Consider the following 7,612-nt stretch of genomic DNA (forward strand, 5'->3'; position numbering starts at 1 on the left):
TTAAATGTGTCAGAAGGAAGTTCTCTGAATAATGGGAATGCAAATCTTGAGGCTGTTCAGTGTAGACAATTATTTGAATGTGAGACAATTATATTTTGCACTCTAGAAACATTGTGGCTGTGAATCTGGTCAGAATATCAGTGGCTGACTAAAATTTGTTTGGTTTTAAATAAAACCACAAAATTCCCCTGAAAAGTCATTTTCTTAAAAAGCTTTCCTTGTTGTTAGGTGTCACTTTTAAAAGCTAAGGCCCTGTGCAGAGGGTCTGGTGTGTGTGGTGACAGAACATTTAGCTCGTGGTAGTGGAGTATAAAAAAGGACCATAAAAGTTATTGGCGAGGGACATCTCTGCCTAGGATCATCCTCATCTAACTTTCATCCTGTGAAATACTTGGAGTTGATTGTGAGAACTTATTAACAGAAGCTGCCTGGATTCCAAATTCCAAAATCCAGCAATTTCATTTGAAGTCTGTAGGCTATTTGTATGCACAGTTTAAAGCAGAAGTAGTCTTCAGTTTAAATTGTGTAGCAGTGTAAGTGGTATGGAGCATTGAAAGCTGATGCCTGCTGGTAGCTGTAATCTAAGTACTCATAAATGTTACTGCAGCAGATGCTTTCTTTTTTGTTTGCCTACATATTCTGTTATTGGTGTCCAGGTTTCCTAACCCACTTGCCTGTCCACATCAGAAGTGTATGTAGGTTATTACTTTCCCCACCCCCCGGGTTCCTTAGGTTTTTACATCAAAAAAATGAAAGGGCACAGTGCATCTTCTTCACCTTGGTTTCTTTTTGCCTGATTCTAGCTAATACAAGTTTCGTTTTGAGTTGGAATCGTAAGAAAATCACCAGCCAGTTCTGTGTGCATACTGTGCCTTAATTTTTGTCCTTGACAGGATATAATTGACAATCCAGCTAGAGTAGAAACATACTGATGAAATGTAGTTAGAGGTAAGACAGTCCTCTCTCTGAACATGCAGTTTAGGGAAGCAAATTTGTGAAGATCAGAAATGTATGATCAAGCCAATCTGACTTCCTCTGCAACAGGAAGCTTGTGGACTGGAGAAAGCCACATGTGATACTCTTACAGAGCAAGGTAAGGAAACGGCCTAGATAAAAAAAGCTATTTTAGGACGTGTGTAAAATCATTAGGTTAACAGTAGCTAGAGTTGTATTTTTCAGTAGTTCTCCTTCAGCAGGGGAAAGCATATTGTATGGGATTTTGTGTAATTGTTTCAGCTTACTGTTCTTGTTCATTAACTGGGTAATGGAATAGCATATGGTTATGAAATCTGAAGATGATGGGGATTTGGGAATAAATGCAGGTACATGAAGCTGGCATGGCAATTCAGAAGTATCTTGAATGTTTGAAAGATGGCCTGAAAGAATAGGTTGTGATTTAGAAGAATAAATTAAAAGCTTTATATTTAGGTCAAAATAACATAAAAATAAAAGATGGAGAACAACTGTTTAAGTTGTTCCTGTTGCCCCATTCCCCACCCAGATCTATGACAAGCCATGGATTATAAAATGAGAGTTAACAATGCAGTATTGTTCTGAAATAAGAGATGTGTGTATGTAGTGACATGAATGAGCAGTGGTTTAATCTGGAGGACATGTAGAGGGTGAACCTTCTGCTCTGTTCTGTACTGTAAGGTTAAAGTACTGTGTCAGTTTTGGCCATTCTACTTCAAGAAAGATGTAGACACAGTTAATTTGCCTTGAGAGGGTAATGATAGTGACTGGTGATTTAGAAAAGATGCTGTGTGCAGGAAGAATGATTGAATTGGCATTTTTTGTAACCCAAAGTAAAGAATCAAGGGAAATTACAAGCGTTTAGGTGTGTGGAAGTTCACCGCAAGAAAGCGGACATCTGCCCTTGGTAGATGTGCCTTGCTTACTAATGGCGTCATGGACCATTCTCTGTATCCTCCTCTGGTTGTTTGCTTTTTGTTTGTGTGTTTTGTTAAGAGCTGTTTTTGTCCCGTGTCTGGACAGCGCTGAACCAAGAGCATGTCATCTTCGGATCCTTTGAAGAAATATACAAAGTAGCAAAATTGCTAAAATAGGGGTCTTCCTCTAACCAGACAAATGTATAGCTAGATATTTTAGTTAAAACTCTTAGGCAGATAGAAGAAAACTTGCTCCCACATTTTCCAGCCACATAGCCAGTAATAGACTAGTTTCCCCATCTGTAAAAATGGATCATGTTCTCTGCTTTTGTAGGTCACTTGAGTTTTACTGAAGAAGTGATGTAAAAAAGCTAATTTGCCATAAGCCACACTGTACTGTAACCTGCAACACAAAATCAACATGTAGAGCCTAGTCAGCTGTATCATAGAAGTCTGTGTTTAACCTTCTCGAAGGCTGTGACTAATTTGCTTTGATAAAGGCAATTGTATCTCTTCAGAACTATGTCATGATCTCTTAATATTTAATCCTTTCAGAAAGGTAACAGTCATGTGATATATGTTAGGTGTCCTGCTGGGGGTTTGTCTGGGATCGTCTTGTGAATCCATATTTTTCTGGCCTTCTGAAACTCACCTATTTTTTTTTTCAGATTTGGTAAACATTGATATTATTTCTGGGAGATCCTTAGCCAATTCTTCTAAAATCCAGACTGTAAGCCACTTCTGTGGGTATAAAACTGCTTACTGTTTCTATTATATCTGTATGTTTTATAAGTATTTTGGTAATCTATCCTCAAATGGAAAACAAAATTAGGAGTTGGAACATTTTCCATTTCTACTTTGATATTCAAATTGGAAACTGCCAAGTATTATACTTACTTCAGCTGCCTCAGTACTAGAGTAGTAATTTGTTTCAGAATAAGCAGTTGACAAACATCTCCTGTCACTGCTGATCTTAGCTTTCCTTACTGTGTATTTCCTCCATACTGTTGTGTTATCATAGTGTCAACATTTTTTTTCTTCTTTGCATATATTTTTTCACCTGGACAGGCAATGAATAAAGCTAACAGTTTGAACAGGTAGAGCAATAAACCTGAATAACTTATTATGCTCATCTGTGGTATGGCAAATAGAACACAGAAGCTCATAATATGGCAAATATTCTGCAAGTGTAGGCAAGTTACAATTGCATCAAAAATGGAAAAAATCCACTTTTTTGTCTTAGATACTTTGTTTACTTTTCAGCTGCTTAGAATTTCCGTCAGACATTGCTGCATTAACTGAGTAAAGGAAGAGAGTTGAAGGAATTCACTCAATATTGCTAAAATTTCAACAGATAACACTTAGGCTCAAGCATCTTTTTTTCAGGTGTCACTTTTTTAAAAAGTGAAAACCAATTACTAAACCATCAGGTTGGTGTTAGTTTAATAACACCTCTTTTTTTACAAAAGCTGTCATTATAAATGCTAATGTTTAACTTGTAGGCAAGAGATGAAAGAATGTAAAAAAAAAAAAAAAAACCCCAAACCCCCTACATCTACTAACTAGAATATGTATGGAAAAGTTAGTCCAGAAGAATGATCGTCAGGGGAGCTGTTCATGTGAATGTGTGCCACTGAGGAGGCTGTTTTCTAGCCTTATCAAGAGCGGCTCGTAGTTTGTTGTGCTAAGTGTTCATGATTGGATAGAGGGCGACATATATAGAACTCAAAAATAGATAACTGCTTATTTGGGAGGACAGGCAGTCCTCCCACTGAAATCATATCATCTGAAAGGCTAAAAAAATTTAATGACTTGTTCCACCTCTCCGCTCTACCCTGCATATGTTGTTTTCCTCACAGGCTCAGTTTGCTGCCTTTTTTTAGAAGCAGGTCTTTTGGCTCCTTCTCTTTTGCACAGGGTTTTGGATTTTGAAGTCTTAAATGCTGGAAAACCTTCCTCCCCTACCCTTGCACCTCAAGCTCAGTCACAATTGAGCGGGGAACTTACTTGATTTTCTGTTCTTCTTCCAGGACAGCCTTAAGACCTTGTGGATGGAAGACCTCTTCTGCTTCTGCGTTCACGTCAGAATGGCCTAGGCCAATCTCTTTCTCCATGGTTCCTACACGTGTGCGCTACAGCAATGTATCGGGATTTTGCCACTGGTGCTAGCAGACCATCCAGATGGCTGTAAACCTGCGGAGGAGGTTAGTACAAAATGCAGTCCTGGAATCTTTGATGCTTTGGTCAGGTCTGTTTGCTTTGAATAGATCTTAGAGCAAACGGAGCACTTTTAGGAACTGCATGTATGCTGCTACTCTGTCATTGCATATTCCATATTCTTCTGTTCCTTTGGGATCCTGGTGGACCAGTTCAGTTATTAAAGAGACCAGTGTAGCTATTAAAGAGGTGTTCATAAGAATCCCTTTAGATATTAGCACAAGCCTATCGTATTGGTTACTGTGTTTGTCTCTGGGTTTTGGAAAGTACAATATCCAAGTGGGTGAAGCACCCCAATTTTAGTTCTTCTAAACTTAATTTATTCTTGCAGCTATGATGTCATCTTGAAAAGAGTGATCTAGGCAAATGACCTGGAATTCAGATCAATTTTCCATCCAGCTGAGCTAAGAAAGCCTGGTTTTTATTTTCTGTGTTTCCTTGCAGCTGTGATGTCATCTTGAAAACTAGGCAAATGACCTGGAATTCAGATCAATTTTCCATCCAGCTGAGCTAAGAAAGCCTGGTTTTTATTTTCTGTGTTTCTACAGTAAACACAGTTCCCTTAAAGCATCCTTGTCAGACAAGAGATGAGTTATTGAACTGCCACTGTGTAGTCACTAGTTGCCCAATGAGCTGTTTGACAGATAAGTTCTTGTCACGCCTTCTCTCTGTGTGCATCTCCCACTTGCTACTGCTTTTTTTTTTAAGCTCGATTGAAACTAGACAGAGAACAAAAGTTTAGTTGGACAGATGAACAAAGATATAGTAGGACAAGTCTGTTTTCTTTGGCAGAAAAGATAACCAGTTGTATTTAGTGTTGTTTTGGTTGTCCTTCACTTCATATCCTTGGTATTGACATTTTGTGCTTATTTTTTCCGCTTTTGTTTCTTGTCTACAAACCTGTTAGCAACTTCGTTAAGGTTAGTTTTCACAGACTGAGTTCTGAAGATCTCTGTGGGGCCAACTTTGAAGTTCAGGTTCAGCTGGGTAAAAAGGGGAAAAGCCTGTTTCAGGTTTAAGTGTGTCCTTTTCCAGTCATCCTTTTCTTTGCCAGACCTTAATCTGGCATGTACTCTTAAATCCAGTGTTTAAATAGTATATCTTGAACAAGAATCAGTTTAGAGGAGAGGGAAAAATATGTCCCAACATTGCTACCTAATGCTGTTAAATAATAGTAGAGGCTACTCAGAAGAAGAAAAAAATGAGAAAAGGTTAAAAAAACCCCAAGCATAGCAGACTTTTTATTTCTGTATTTACTGCTTGTGGCCTGTCAAGCTGTAGCTCCACTGATACTTCTTTTGCTGTAGCCCAGCCACCTCTTCTGTGGTTGTTGACTCTTAATGCTGAGTTTAAGGAGGTAACAGATTTGAGTGGAAATAACTGCTGATGGGGAGGGATACCTGGTTGGCCTGCACTATTTGGTTTGGGTTTGCACTGGGAGACTGGCTGAAAAACCCCAATTATTCTTGGTTATTTTTCTGTTGTATCAGTTCCCTGATTGCGTTTCTTCTGCTTTGCCAGCAAAAATTTACACAGCAATAAAGTTTGGCTTGTTGCAATAAGAGAGAAGATGGAGTAGCAACTATTTATGCAGTAGTGTGTCAGTGAATTTTTCACCATGGCCCAACCATGTAGTATAGCTTCTAAGACATGTCTACTCTGTGCTGTAAAGATTCTAGTATCTTCAGAGAAATTAAAAATCTTTCAGGAGAGTTACTGAAAAGTAAGTTTAAATGAATAGAAGGACAGAAGTTTAAAAGAGGCTTTAAAAAATATCTGATTTAATTTTAAAAGTGATTGTATTACTCAAATGCTGCAGTCTCCAATTAATATATAGCTGAATTTGCAAAACAATTTCATCATATTCCCTATTTTAATGTTTTCTGACACATTACCTTTTCATAGGGTGACCTGTTTCTGTCTTGGCTTCTAGTCAGGTATGAATTTTGAACTATAAAAAAAGCTTAGTTTGCTATCAGCTTTATACCTTCAAAAAGGATCTGTGAAATTAAATACATTAGCTGTTTTCTGCAAAGTGCCTGACAAATCTTGTATAAAAAAAAAAAAAAAGTAAAGTAATAAGCACCTGAGTATTTGAAGAAACATAAGTGATCTAGTGAAGTCTAATACATCTCTGCCATACCTAATGTTCTGCTGATTGTTTTCTCTATGTTACTATGCAGAAAATTGCTAGCATCAATCTTGCAGGTAAATGGGAAAAAAGTGAACTATTTCAAGAAATAATATTTCTGCCTTAAATTACATATCACATTCTACAGATTTCTCTAGACTGTTGCAGAGTACAATAATAAAAAATTCTGACTTTCATTTACTTTTTCCCCTTACTGATGCAATGCCTGTATGTTTACGGATATTATAGTTAAATTTGCCAAACCTTTTTAGGGTGAAAACTTACAGGTTAAGCCAGACAGAAAACCTTTTTTGGAATCTCTAGTTGTAAGAGTATAGCCTCGAAATTTAACACGTCAGTGAATCTACCATTTTTCTTCTAGAGAACAAAGAAACAAAACCCAACAACATTAGAAATTATTTTGGATGGAAATCAGCATTTATTAGAGAATGCTGGAAATGTAGCATTTTCCTGGGAAAATGACTTAGTTTTCACTTTGATTATGGGAAGTATTTAAACAAATTTTTTGCAGTCTTATTGATTTGTTTGTTATTTTTGTAGGGTTGGTTTGTTTGTTTTTTCCTAGCACTTTCTTTCACAAAGAAGCCCAAAACACAATAGGTTTGTCTTTGTTTTTAAAAAGTACACATTTTTGAAGCCATTACCAAAACAGGATTGGTGTTTTCTATAGAACTTACTACTGCTTTTGATCAAATATGAACTTGAAAGTAATTTTTTAAAAATTTTTTGGTGATGATGAAAGTTGGGAAGAGCTCTCAGGGGTTCTCCTTTAACCTTTGGAAATCCGAACAGGAATTTCCTGCACAAATGCCATGATTACACTGACTTGATAGGGATACCCCAGAGCTTCTCTCTAATTATATCCATCTGTTTGGTGTGGAACTTCTTCCTTGTTCTAATTTTCTCTCATTAATAATGTTACGCTTTTTATATTGCTGTATCCAGGGTGCAGAAGAAAATTCATCCTGAAAAACTATAAAACAAAGATGTTTTGTCACACTTGGCTGGATTTAATTCAACATGCTTTGGTCTCAGTGTTCATGCTTTGTATTTTTAAGTTTCAGCAAACCAAGTTTAACTAGTGGATTAAATTTTTTTTTGCCTGATTGTTTGGGACTACTACTGTAGTGAACATAGAGGTTTAAAGTGTTTACTGTAGTACTGGGCATGAGTCTGAGAAGTCATCAATGTAGTGAGCATTTAGTTTGTCTGGAAATATTGGCAAATGAAATCTTGGTTTCTAAATATTTTTTTCTAAGGTTACCCTATGTCTGGTTGGGATAGGGGGAGAGGACAAAGCTGTTCACAATTAAATTAGACTGGATTTCTTGTCCTTTATAGTCTTCCCCCCCCC

General features: G+C 37.1%; 1 protein-coding gene across 1 annotated transcript in view; it reads left to right on the top strand.

The window, feature by feature from the left end:
• The window catches only part of GALNT1 (polypeptide N-acetylgalactosaminyltransferase 1), a gene marked incomplete at its 3' end in the record, with an annotated part of 60,493 nt that overhangs the window by 2,040 nt on the left and 50,841 nt on the right, over positions 1-7,612 (top strand). The window contains exons 2-3 of the mRNA XM_010152352.1: positions 1,090-1,093; positions 3,925-4,093. The remainder of the gene's footprint in view (positions 1-1,089; positions 1,094-3,924; positions 4,094-7,612) is intronic.

This window comes from Eurypyga helias, unplaced genomic scaffold (genome assembly GCF_000690775.1).
Source record: "Eurypyga helias isolate BGI_N326 unplaced genomic scaffold, ASM69077v1 scaffold11060, whole genome shotgun sequence".
In the NCBI taxonomy this organism is placed as follows: domain Eukaryota; kingdom Metazoa; phylum Chordata; class Aves; order Eurypygiformes; family Eurypygidae; genus Eurypyga; species Eurypyga helias.